Source organism: Bos taurus, chromosome 26 (genome assembly GCF_002263795.3).
Source record: "Bos taurus isolate L1 Dominette 01449 registration number 42190680 breed Hereford chromosome 26, ARS-UCD2.0, whole genome shotgun sequence".
Taxonomy (NCBI): Eukaryota; Metazoa; Chordata; class Mammalia; order Artiodactyla; family Bovidae; genus Bos; species Bos taurus.
This window is the reverse complement of record NC_037353.1, coordinates 10,842,823-10,856,213: the sequence shown is the minus strand read 5'-3', so window position 1 is coordinate 10,856,213 and position 13,391 is coordinate 10,842,823.

The window sequence follows — 13,391 nt, the reverse complement described above, 5'->3', positions numbered from 1 at the left end:
CTGATACTATCTTTAGGGTTTTCTATGCACAGTATCATATCATCTGCAAACAGTGAGAGCTTTACTTCTTTTCCAATCTGGATTCCTTTTATTTCTTTTTCTTCTCTGATTGCCATAGCTAGGACTTCTAGAACTATGTTGAATAATAGTGGGGAAAGTAGACACCCTTGTCTTATTCCTGTTCTTAGGGGGAATGCTTTCAGTTTTACACCATTGAGAGTAATGTTTGCTGTAGGCTTATCATATATGGCCTCTACTATGTTGAGGTAAATTCCTTCTATGCCCATTTTTTGAAGAGTTTTAATCATAAATGGGTGCTGAATTTTTTCCAAAGGCTTTTCCTGCATCTATTGAGATGATCATATGGTTTTTATCTTTCAATTTGTTAATATGGTGTTTCATGTTGATTGATTTGCGTATATTGAAGAATCCTTGCATCCCTGGAATAAACCCAGCTTCATCATGGTGTATGAGTTTTTTTGATGTGTTGTTGAATTCTGTTTGCTAAAATTTTGTTGAGGATATTTCCATCTATGTTCGTCAGTGATGTTGGCCTGTAGTTCTCTTTTTTTGTGTTGTCTTTGTCTGGTTTTGGTATCAGGGTGATTGTGGCCTCAGAGAGTGATTTTGGAAGTATTCCCGTCTCTGCAATTTTTTGAAAGAGTTTTAGAAGGTTAGGCATTAGCATTTCTCTAAATGTTTGATAGAATTCTCCTGCAAAACTGTCTGGTCCTGGGCTTTTGTTTTTTGGGAGATTTTTGATCACAGCTTCAATGTCAGTGCTCGTAATTGGGTGAGTCATAATTTCTATTTCTTCCTGGTTCAGTCTTGGAAGATTGAACTTTTCTAAGAATCTGTCCTTTTCTTCCAGGTCATCCATTTTATTGCCATATAATTGTTCATAATAGTCTCTTATCATCCTTTGTATTTCTGCATTGTCTGTTGTAACTTCTCCTTTTTCATTTCTAATTTTGTTGATGTGATTCCTCTTTTTCCTTGATGAGTCTCTTTTTTCCTTGATGAGTCTGGCTAAAGGTTTGTCAATTTTGTTTCTCTTCCCAAAGAACCAGCTTTTAGTTTTATTAATCTTTACTATTGTTTCTTTCATTTCTTTTTCATTTGTTTCTGCTCAGATGTTTATGATTTCTTTCCTTCTACTAATTTTTGTTGTTGTTGTTTTTTCATTTTCCAGTTGTTTTAGGTGTAAAGTTAGGTTGTCTCTCCGATGTTTTTCTTGTTTCTTGAGGTAGGATTGTATTGCTATAAACTTCCCTCTTAGAACTGCTTTTGCTGCATCCCATAGGTTTTGAGTGTCATGTTTTCATTGTTATTTGTTTCTAGAAATATTTTGATTTCTCTTTTGATTTCTTCAGTAACTTGTTGGTTATTTAGAAACATATTGTTTAATCTCCATGTGTTTGTGTTTCTTACAGTTTTTTTCTTGTAATTGATATCTAGTCTCATAGTGTTGTGGTTGGAGAAGATGCTTGATACGATTTCAATTTTTTGTGACCCAAAATGTGGTCTATCCTGGAGAATGTTCCATGTGCACTTGAGAAGAAGATGTATCATTCTGCATTTGGTTGGAATGTACTGAAAATATCAATGAGATCCATCTCATCTAACGTATCATTTAAGACTTGTGTCTCCTTATTAATTTTCTGTTTTGATGACCCGTCCATTAGTGTGAGTAGGGTGTTAGAGTCTCCTATTATTGTGTTACTGTCAATTTCTCCTTTTGTGTCTGTTAGTGTTTGTCTTATGTATTGAGGTGCTTATATGTTGGGAGCATAGATATTTATAATTGTTATGTTTTCCTTTCGGATTGACCCCTTGATTTTTATGTGGTATCCTTCCTTATCTCTTGTAATCTCCTTTATTTTAAGGTCTGTTTTTGTCTGATATGAGGATTGCTACTCCAGCTTTCTTTTGCTTCCCATTGGCATGGAATATATTTTTCCATGCTCTCACTTTGTCTTATATGTCTTTAGGTCTGAAGCGGGTTTCTTATAGACAGCATATATATATATATATATATATATATATATATATATATGGGTCTTGCTTTTGTATCCATTCAGCCAGGCTGTGTCTTTCGGTTGGAGCACTTAACCCATTTACATTTAAAGTAATTATTGTTATATATGCCCCTATTGCCATTTTCTTAAGCATATGGGGTTGATTTCGTAGATCTTTTTTCTTCTGTTGTATTTCTTGACTATATAAGTCCCTTTAACATTTGTTGTAAAGTTGGTTTGGTGGTACTGAATTCTCTTAACTTATGCTTGCCTGAAAAGCTTTTTATTTCTCCATCAATTTTGAATGAGATTCCTTGCCGGATACAGTAATCTTGGCTGTAGATTTTTCCTTTTCAGTACATTGAAAATATTCTGCCCTTCCCTTCTGGCCTACAGAGTTTCTGCTGAAAGATCAGCTGTTAAACATATGGAGTTTCCCTTTTATGTTACTTGTTGCTTTTCCCTTGCTGCTTTTAATATTCTTTCTTTGTGTTTAGTCTTGTTTAGTTTGATTAGTATATGTCTTGGCATGTTTCTCCTTGGGTTTTCCTCTTTGCATCTCTTGGACTTGATTGACTATTTCCTTTTCCATGTTGGGGAAAATTTCAACTATAATCTCTTCAAATTTTTCTCATACCCTCTCTTTTTCTCTTCTTCTTCTGGGACCCCTATAATTAGAAGGTTGGTGGTGTGTTTGATATTGTCCCAGAGGTCTCTGAGACTATCCTCAGTTCTTTCCATTCTTTTTACTTTATTCTGCTCTTCAGAAGTTATTTCCACCATTTTATGTTCCAGCTCACTGATTCATTCTTCTGCTTCAGATATTCTATTGATTCCTTCAAGAGTATTTTTAACTTCAGTAATTGTGTTGTTTGTCTCTGTATATTTATTCTTTAATTCTTCTTCTGCTGCTGCTGCTAAGTCACTTCAGTGACTCTGTGTGACCCCATAGCTGGCAGCCCACCAGGCTCCCCTGTCCCTGGGATTCTCCAGGCAAGAACACTGGAGTGGGTTGCCATTTCCTTCTCCAATGCATGAAAGTGAAAAGTGAAAGTGAAGTCAGTCATATCTGACTCTTAGCGACCCCATGGACTCCAGACCACCAGGCTCCTCCGTCCATGGGATTTCCCAGGCAAGAGTACTGGAGTAGGGTGCCATTGCCTTCTCCATTAATCCTTCTAGGTCTTTGTTAATTGAGTCTTGCATTTTCTCCATTCTGTTTTCAGAGTTTTTAATCATCTTTACTATCATTATTCTGAATTCTTTTTCAGGTAGTTTGCCTATTTACTCTTCATGTATTTGAAGTTCTGTGTTTCTAATTTGTTCCTTCATTTGTGTAGTATTTCTCTGCCTTTTCTTTTCTTTTTTTTTAAAATTTATTGTGCGTGATGTCTCCTTTTTCCGGACTTCAAGGTTGAATTATTTCTTTCTTTTGATTTCTGCCCTCCTAAAGTTGGTCCAGTGGCTTGTGTAAGCTTTGTATAGGGTGAGATTTGTGCTGAGTTTTTTTGTTTTGTTTTTCCCCTGATGGGCAAGGCTGAGTGAGGTGGTACTCCTGTCTGCTGATGATTGGGTTTGTATTTTTGTTTTATTTGTTTTTTAGATGAAGCATCCTACACAGGATGCTACTGGTGGTTGAGTGATGCCAGGTCTGGTATTCAAGTGGTTTCCTTTTTGTAGGTTCTCACTATTTGATACTCCCTAGGGTTAGTTCCCTGGTAGTCTAAGGTCTTGGAGTCAGTGCTCCCACTTGAAAGGCTCGGGGCTTGATCCCTGGTCAGTAATGAAGATTCCACAAGTCGTTTGCTACTGCATTAAGTGAGATTAGAACAAATACCCAAAAATGAAAAACCAAAGATGAACCCCAGACAAATGGAAGTTACAAAATCAGGCAAATAACAATTAAAATAATGGGGTATACACATATACATCTACACCAATAAGCAAACAGCCCAACTAAAATAAAGTACAATAGATTGATGCAGCAAACAAGGGAAAACAAAAATTATATCTACCAGTTAAGAACAAAACTAACTAAAACACAAACTGGAAAACAAAACTAAAGCAAGGTACCAAATGGGGGAATAAAACAATGAAAATAAAACTAACAAATATGTTGAAAGGAAAGGAAAGAAAGAAAAGAAAGAAAGAATAGATATGCAAAGTTAAATAGATGTAGATAAAGAAGATTTATATACATTAAAGCTTAACTGCAAGGGAAAAAGAGTAGGAAAAGCAAACAAAGGAATAAATGTAAAAAAATTACAATATTTAAAATATTTAAATATTTAAAAATTTTTTAATTTAAAAAAAAAGAGAGAATTAAAAAAAAGGTAAACTCCACAGAACTGCAAAAGCCCAATGTAGAGACAGAGGTTTATAACAACAATAAAAAGTGTGACTGAATATACACATTTACATATACACCCATAAGCAAAATTGAAACAGTCCAACAAAAATAAAGTATAATAGATTGACCCAGTGAATAAAGGAAACCAAAAATTATATCCACCAGTTAAGAACAAAACTAACTAAAACACAAACTGGAAAACAAAACTAAAGCAAGGTGCCAGTTGGGGAAAATAAAACTAACAAATTTGTTGAGAGGAAAGGAAAGAAAGAATAGATATACAAAGTTAAATAGAGGTAGATAAAGAAGATTTATATACATTGAAGGTTAACTGCAAGGGGAAAAGAACAGTAGGAAAAGCAAACAAAGGAATAAATGTATAAAAATAATAATAGGTTTAAAAAATTAAAATTAAAAAAAGAGAAAAGGAAAACGGAAAATGCCACAGAACTACAAAAGCCCAATGTAGAGGCAAAGGTTTATAACGATAAAAAATGTGACTGAGGGGAAAAAAAAAGCTCAAAAGCTTAATTAGATTTCATAGTGGCAATAAAATCAACAACTCCAACAGAGGGGGGGGGGGAAGGGAAAAAAAAAAGAAAAAAAATCCAAAAGAATCTACAGATCAAGTCAAAACATAAGAATCACAAATGTTTTTCTTGAGTCACTGCTGTCAGAGTCCTTTCCCCTGCTGGGAGTCACAGTCCACCTCACCTCCCTAGGATGCCCTCCAACACTGTGCTGATCTCTGGATCTGTTATGGGGGCAGCTCAGATTCTAATCTGGTCCTACTCCTGTGTGTTCTTGCCTCCAATGTCCACAGCTATCAGAAACACTGTTTTCTTTTGTGGGAGCTCTCAATGTCTTTTTATATATTCCATAGACACAGAGTCTACCTAGTTGATCATGTGGATTTAATTTGTGGCTTGTACAGCTGGTGGGAAGGTTTTGAGTCTTCTTCCTTAGCCACACTGCCTCTGGGTTCCAACTGTGGTTTTATTTCCACCTCCACATGTGGGTCGTGCACTGGGGTTTGCTCCTGAGGCTGCCCTGGAGGACTTGGGTTTGCCCCTGTGAGGGCCAGGTGTGGAGGTGGTGCAGCTGCTTGGGTCACAGGGGTTCTGGCAGCACCAGGCACTCAGGGGAGTTGGCGGCTAGGGCAGCAGGAAATACAGTGCTCTAGAACAGTATGGCAACCAGTATTGATGAATACAATCCAGTATTCTTGCATGGAGAACCCCCCTGAGAGAGAAGCCTGGCAGGCCACAATTTATAGAGTCGCAAAGAATTGGACACTACCAAAGTGACCCTTCCTGCATAGATGCAAGGTTTTTTTTGTTGTTGTTGTTTTTTTTGTTGTTGTTGTTGTTGTTGTTGTTTTTCCGCCTGTGGCAGCTCTGTCCCAGTGAGAGTTGAGTTTGAAGGTGGCACAGCTGCTTGACTTGCATGGACCTTGGTGGTGCAAAGTGTGCAGGTACACAGACTGTCTATGCCCCAGGAGTCAGGGCCCTATCAGAGTATTTTTTTTGAGCCTCTTATAGCTGGTGATCAGAACGCCTCTTTGGCCAGTGTTTCTCCGTAGCTCCACCCATTCATTCACTTAGAGGGCTCCCTTGCCTGGGATCCTTCTCTGTTGTTCCATTCCTCAGGCACATAGAGGGACCCACCTGGCTGGCATCCTACTCTGTAGTTTGGCGTGTCAGGCACTTAAATGGGCACCCTAGGTGGGGTCCTTCTCTGTTGTTCAGTCAGGCATTTGATGGGCCAGGCTTTCTATTGCTCAGCTGCAGATGCTGGCAGTGTGGGGACAGAGAGGCTATGGTGATGGCTCCACCCCCTACACATGACTCAGCAATATCACCTTGCTTCCATGGCTGCCTGGATTTCCTCCACAGGCATTTTCCACCACAATCTCCCTCACATCCCCTTGATCCATTTCTCCACAGTCAACAGCAGCCCTCACCCTGGGATTGCTCCACAATCCCTAAACTCCAGCTCTCAGCCGCTACACCTCCCAGGGGACCTGCGTCCCTGTCCAGGGTACGTATGGCTGTGGCAAGGACTGTCTGCTTCTCATACCATTTAGGCTGCCACAGATCACCTGTTTCACTCTCAGCCTTAAATGTTTCTCCTCTGACTCAGACAATTGCCCTGATGTGGGGATGGGACCCCTGCTTCAGTTCCCCCACTGGCTGAGGGCAGGTCCGGTCCTACTAACACTCCTGTTTTTCTCCCTAGTTCCTTTGTCCTACCGAGTTTTATGTGGTTCTATATATTCTTTCCTGCTGGTCAGGTACTTCTATCCACTCTAGCTGATGTTCTGCATGCACTTCTGTGTCTGAAGGTGTATTCCTGATGTATCTGTGGAGAGAGATGTACTCCATGTCCACCTACTCCTCCGCCATCTTGTTCTCTGTAATAAACTTTTTGACTATTTTGTTGGCACTTTGGAGGAAACAAACACGAGATTCTATGTGCATTCTCTGGAAGGTACATAAATATTTCCTCCTTCTTGATCAGCCAAAGAAGAAATACCATACATTTCCTAGGAATGAAGGGCAAACCTATTGATGCAAAGGCCTTTGGGTTCCTTATTAGAGGCAAAGAAGAAGAGAATGAAAGGACTAGTGACTGTGGAAGCTTAAGCTTCTGGGCACAGATTGATGAGAAACTTAACAATGGTTTGGAGTTACCACTGGTATTTCTCTTACCCTTGCCTCTGCTCCCTCTGAAGTCTTAGTAGAGAACTGTTGAAACAAGAGTAAATAATAGTAAAACCTTTAGTCTTACTAACTTTTCCATTTCAGCCTTTTTAGTTGGTTTTGGTACTTTCTAGTGTACACAATATATAGTAATAAAATTGTATACAAGTATAATAACTAAATATGTTCATGTATGTATACTAGGGGGAGCTTGCTCAGTGTTTTTCCCTTTGTCAGTATTTTCTAGGTGATGAGGATGTGACAGTGAAAAAAACTTGAGAATTATTGCTTCATAGAGATGGTTCAACCGCCCTTCCATCAGTAATACCGATTAATAGTTCAATCAGTAACTAATGAGACTCTTGCTTTCAACTACTTTTGGTAGAATAGACTAGAAACAGAGTCAGCCCCAAACCTCATGAAAACTGTTGTAACATGTGAGCACAATCTCCAGGAGAGAAAGCATCTAAGTCTAAATATCCGGAATTGAACAGTGTAACTAGATGGTCACTTGCCTTCTCAGAAGAAAGAGAAGCCTAACAGTAAAAGGGAAAGGAAAATGTTCAGAGATGTTCAGAAGGATGTAAACTTTGGGGCTGTGAGACAGGAAGGACTCTTCCTTTTAAACCTTCTGTGGCATTCATGTCAAAGCTTAAAACAAACTTATATAAATTATTCTGTCAAATACACACTTGCTATAGGCATGCTGGTGGCATCTCAGGTGGCTCAGTGATAAGGAATCGACCTGCCAATGCAGGAGATGCAGGAGGTTTGGGTTCTATCCCTGGGTCAGGAAGATCCCCTGGAGGAGGAAATGGCAAGCCATTCCAATATCCTTGCCTGGGAAATCCCATGGACAGAGGAGTCTGGTAGGCTGCAGTCCCTAGGGTCTTAAAGAGTTGGATACGACTTAGCAACTGAGCATGAGCAGGCACGCGTGTAGGCATACTATCAAGTGATAAAGTGAAAAAAACACAATTAAGCTATTCCCATCCTTCATCTCAATACCAAGTAGCTATTATTATTCCCATTCTCTAGATGAGAACACTGAGATTCAATTAAACATTTCCCAAGACCCTGGTGACTAGTTAGGGAGGATGCACTTAGACCCAAGTGTGATGCTAAATCCATCTCTTACACATTATGCTGTATTACCCAAGGCACAGAGAAAAACTGGAGGGATTAGAACAGAGATGGAGAAGGAAATGCAGAGGAAGCCAGAGTCAAGGAATATGGTGATTGCTGATCCTCTTCCTCCTGAGATGTCCTTGTGTGCATTCTTCTCTTCTTATTTTTGATCCTTTCAGAGAAACACATAAGAACAGAATTCAAAGAATACTAGAAATAGTCACAGTTAAGTTCATGGCTAGCATGCCATAAAACTCATAAGGAGACTGTATGGTGGGGGAAGGATTTGAGGGGCTTGTGGAGGTGCTGTTCTGGTACAAATGATGGGCTTTTTGAAGTTAGACTTGCACTGGAATCTTCATTCTGCTACTTACTGATTATACAATACAAGCCAGAAACGACTCTTTACCAGCTTTGAACCTGAGTTTTCACATCTCTGAGATGGAGCTAATTTCACTTACCTTACAGAGTCGTTGATAATACACGCAAGCTATTTACACAGCAACTTGGCACACATCAGATCTATGCAAAGCTCTTTTATTTTCCCCCCAGGAAGCCAATCAATCTGCTTTCCTACTGGAATGAATAAGCAGCCATAAATCTTACCAATAAGATCCAGTTTGACTTCAGTCAGAAACAGATAGCCTTTCCTGACAGCTCATAAGCTTTGCCCTAAGTGCTTGCGTATATTCTCTTTAATAGTGGCAGCCAATCTCTCAAGTGGTCTGTTATTTCTATTTTAGAGATAAGGAAGTGTAGTCACTCAGTCATGTCTGACTCTTTGTGACCCCATGAACTGTAGTCTGCCAGGCTCCTCTGTCCATGGAATTCTCTAGGCAAGAATACTGGAGTGAGTTGCCATTCCCTTCTCTAGGGGATCTTCCTAACCCAGGGATCGAGCCTGGGTCTCCCACATTACAGGCAGATTCTTTATTGTCTGAACCACAAGAGAATCCATGCAAGAGGGATAAGGAAAGTAAAATTAAAAGAAGTTCTGATTGAACACTGGTAAGTGGTAGGGCTGAGAGTAATATTTTGCACAAATTGTGCTCCCTTTCAACCAATCCTAGTCCTGTGGCTAAGTGGCTAGAGAGGCAAGGACTTTTTGTTTTAGATGTGTTCTTTTATAAAATTATTTTTTATTTTTAATTGGAGGATAATTGCTTTACAATGTTGTGTTGGTTTCTCTTCTACAACAACATGAATCAGCTATAAGTATACATATATCCCCTCCCTCTTGAGTCTCCCTCCCACCCCACCCCATCCCACCCCTCTAGGTTGTCACAGAGTACCCAGCTGAGCTCCCTGTGCTATGCGGCAGCTTCCAGCTAGCTACCTATTTTACACATGGTAGTGTATATATGTCAGTGGTAGTCTCTCAGTTATCATTTTTTGGAGTATAATTGCTTTACAGGCGAGGACATTAACTTCTAAATGTCTATTTCGAAAAAATAGACATTCCTGATATTCTAAACTAGACCTTACTTTTTAGGGGAGCTAAATGTGACAAGCCTTTACTTCCTATATTTGTTCTGTAGGAAAACTTTCCTTGAGCTATTTGAGGGGGCAGAAGGAGGGGGTGGCAGGAAGGGATGAAGCAGGGGCATTACACACTTCCCTTTCAGCTCTGAATCAAGTTCTCTGAAACAGGACCTCTTGAAAGCAGGATGCCTCAGGCAAGATACCATCCTGACGCTTCCTTCCTTGTTGCTTGACTATGTTTTAACAAGTCTTGGTAGAGAATATAGTCCTATATAGGAGGGGAGTGCTGAGTATCCCCCACCCCTCAGATACATAATTTACCAAAATGAAGCCTGAAGCATTAAAATGATCATAGAAAACTCTTTCAAAAAGAGGCAGTCCATGATATTAATAGTAAGACATTTGGTGTCTGATTGGAAAGCATTCAGTTCAAAGTGTTGCAATTTACTAGCTCTGTGACCATGGGAAATTGTGTTCTGGAACTCATGTCCCTTCAACTAGAAAATAGGATCAGGCATTCAACCGGTGATTACTGAGCAATAGCTATCAATATATGCCATGCATTAATTTAGGCATGAGGGATATAGTAAAGAACAAAGAAGACAGAAACCATTGCCTCTTGGAGCTTATATTCAAGGCAAGGGGGAGAAATAATAAGTAAGATCTATAACTAAATATACATTAGATAGTGCTATGAAGATAAAGTAAAGCAGGAAAGGGGAATGTAAATAGTTTGGCAGAGGGGGTTGGAATTTTAAGATGCCCAGGGCAGATTTCACTGAGAAAGTGACTTTTCCAGTCAAGAGATGAAGGAAGTGGGGGGCAAGCTATGCAGATTGCTGTGGATGGCAATGGTCATTTGGACACATAGGTTTGTTATTTAAGAGAAAAGTTCCAAGCTGGAGATAATTGAGAAGCCGTCACCTAATAGCTGACATTAAAATTAAAGCCGGGCTTACCTGGTAGCTCAGTGGTAAGGAATCTGCCTACCAATGCAGGAGACATGAGTTTGATACCTGGTCTGGGAAGATCCTACACGCTGTAGAGCAACGAAGCCAATGTGCCACAATCACTGAACCCCTGGCTGCAACTGCTGAAGCCCATGTGTCCTAGAGCCCATTCTCTGCAACGAGAGAAGCCACTGTCATGAGAAGCCCTAGCACTGCACCTAGAGAGTAACCCCTAGTCACCCCAACTAGAGAAAAACCCGTGCAGCCCTGGAGACCCAGCACAGCCAAAGTTAAATGAATGGATATAACTAAAGCCATTACAGTGAATAAGATCATCAGAGAGTGGTTGTAAACAAAGGAAAAAATATAGTCCAAATATGGAACCTTACAGCATGCCATTATATACAAATGTGAAAGAGAAATTACCAGCAAAAGATATGAAAGGGATTATGAGCCATGTAAGAATGTAATTGGCTGGGTGTGGTTCCTGGGAACAAAATGAGGATGGATCTCAAGGTAGAAAGAATGGTGTTGAGACAGAAAGTGAAATGATCCCTGAATTTAGCAACTTAGCAATGACTGGTGTCCTCTGGAAAAACTTGTTGGTGGAATGTTGGCAAAAACCTGTTTGGAGTGAGTGTAAGAGCGAAAGGAAGGAGAGAAAGAAGGAGAATGTGTCAAGAGGTTGTGCTGTAAAGAGAAGGAGAGAAAGAAACGTAACTGGTAAGACAGAGAGGAGTCAGTAGGGGGATTTCTTTATTATTTAAAACACTTTTCATTATTTTAAAATAATTTTATTGAAGTATTGTTGGTTTATAGTGTGTGTTGTTTCTGCTGTATAGCAAAGCAACTCAGTTATACATATTGCAATAATTATATTCTTTTCCATTATGGCTTATTGTAAAATAATTGAATAGAGTTCCCTGTGCTATCCAGTAGGACCCTGTTGTTTATCCATTCTATATACACTAGCTTACATCTGCTAACCCCAACCTCCCACTCCTTCCTTCTGCTAACCCCTTCCCAACGAGAGTTCAGGTCTTAATGCCATGAACTTCTTACTTAGGTTCTTAACTCAGCTAGGACTCTGCTTCTCATCTGTAAAACATGGAGAAGAATATATCTGCCTTGTTTAGTTGGTTTGAAAATCAAGTGAAAAAGTTCATGTAGCGATTGATAAACTTTAGTTACTGATTATATTATATTAGTAACACTAATGTTATTAGCAGGGTTTTTGTGAAGATTGATTGAACTATAGTTGTGAAAGTGTAGAGTGCTGTACACTTATGGAAGGAGTACTCTGTACATTTTTCTTTTCTTTTTTCCCTAACCAACAAATGAAACAGGCTACTCTGAGATCAGTTGATGAAGTTTGCTAATGGAAAATTTATAAAGGAGAGAGAGAAGCATCTCAAGTATTTGGGTTTATTTACTATTTGGATTAATTTACTAATGAGGCATAACTGAAGAATAAAAGGAATCACTGAAAAAAAATTCTGTCTTTCGTAGTAGGAAATACCAAACAGAAGAGAATGCTGGCAGTAATGGGAATGTACACAGAAAGATTTTGCTAGCTTCCCAGTTTCTCACTGCTAGTGCCATCCCTGAGCTGTAAGGGGTTTCCAGGCAGTGCCCATCCGGTACTGAAGCAGAAGGTAACACCTCCTGAGATGCAAGATAGATGTGGCAGACAATTTATAGATGTGTATGCCAGTGGACTTTATTTATACCATCTTGAAATGCCACTGTTTCAACTCCTAAATCTGAATATTCATTGGAAGGAGTGATGCTGAAGCTAAAGCTCCAATACTTTGACCATCTGATGTGAAGAGCCGACTCATTGGAAAAGACCCTGATGCTGGGAAAGATTGAAGGCAGGAGGATGAGGGGGCCACAGAGGAGGAGATGGTTAGATAGCATCATCAATTTAATGGACAAGAATTTGAACAAACTCTGGGAGTTAGTGAAGGACAGAGAAGCCTAGCGTGCTAAAGTCCATAGTTTTGCAAAGAGTGAAACATGACTTAGAGACTGAATAACAACAGATCTTCAAATAGTATATGTAAAAGCTTATTTAAAATTTCTCCTTTTCTTTTAGAGAATAAAAAAATCATTAACGTTCGTGTAAAAGCATAATCAAATCATCATTAACAGTGACAATCAAGGTATTATTTTAAAATGATCTTTGAAAGAGTAATTTGCTGAAAGTGTAACAACTATTCCATCACCTTTATTCAAAACAACCACCTATGTGTGCAAGGGACTGGGTTTTGTACTGTAACTAAAATGAAATGGACATAGGCTATGTCTTCCTGGAAATTTTGGAAGTATGGAGGTACGAATAAGTTGAGTTCTAAGGAGAAAACTGAAAATTTCTTAAGGAGAGTACACTATCATCTCAGAGGAAAAGAAAATCATATAGGGAAATTTATGGAAGAGGTAACAGGTGGGTTCATTCTTAAGGGTTAGATAGGATATAGAAATGAATGATCATCCAGATCCACTCAATCTGCAAATCTGAATGTATAAATTTATGAACGCTAACTAAGATGCTAACTCCTTGGAGGCACAGGAGTATTTGAAGAAAAAGATTCTTCCTCAGGAATAACTGGTAATTTCCATTATGGGTTGATTCCATTGAGGTAGGCCCTACTCTCAAAATGATCCTTTTCTGAGTTGCTTTATGCTGAGATGGAGAATGAAATGAGTCCTTGACATGTAAGTGTCAAAGAGTTGCCCAGTTCATGGATCAAATAAAGTG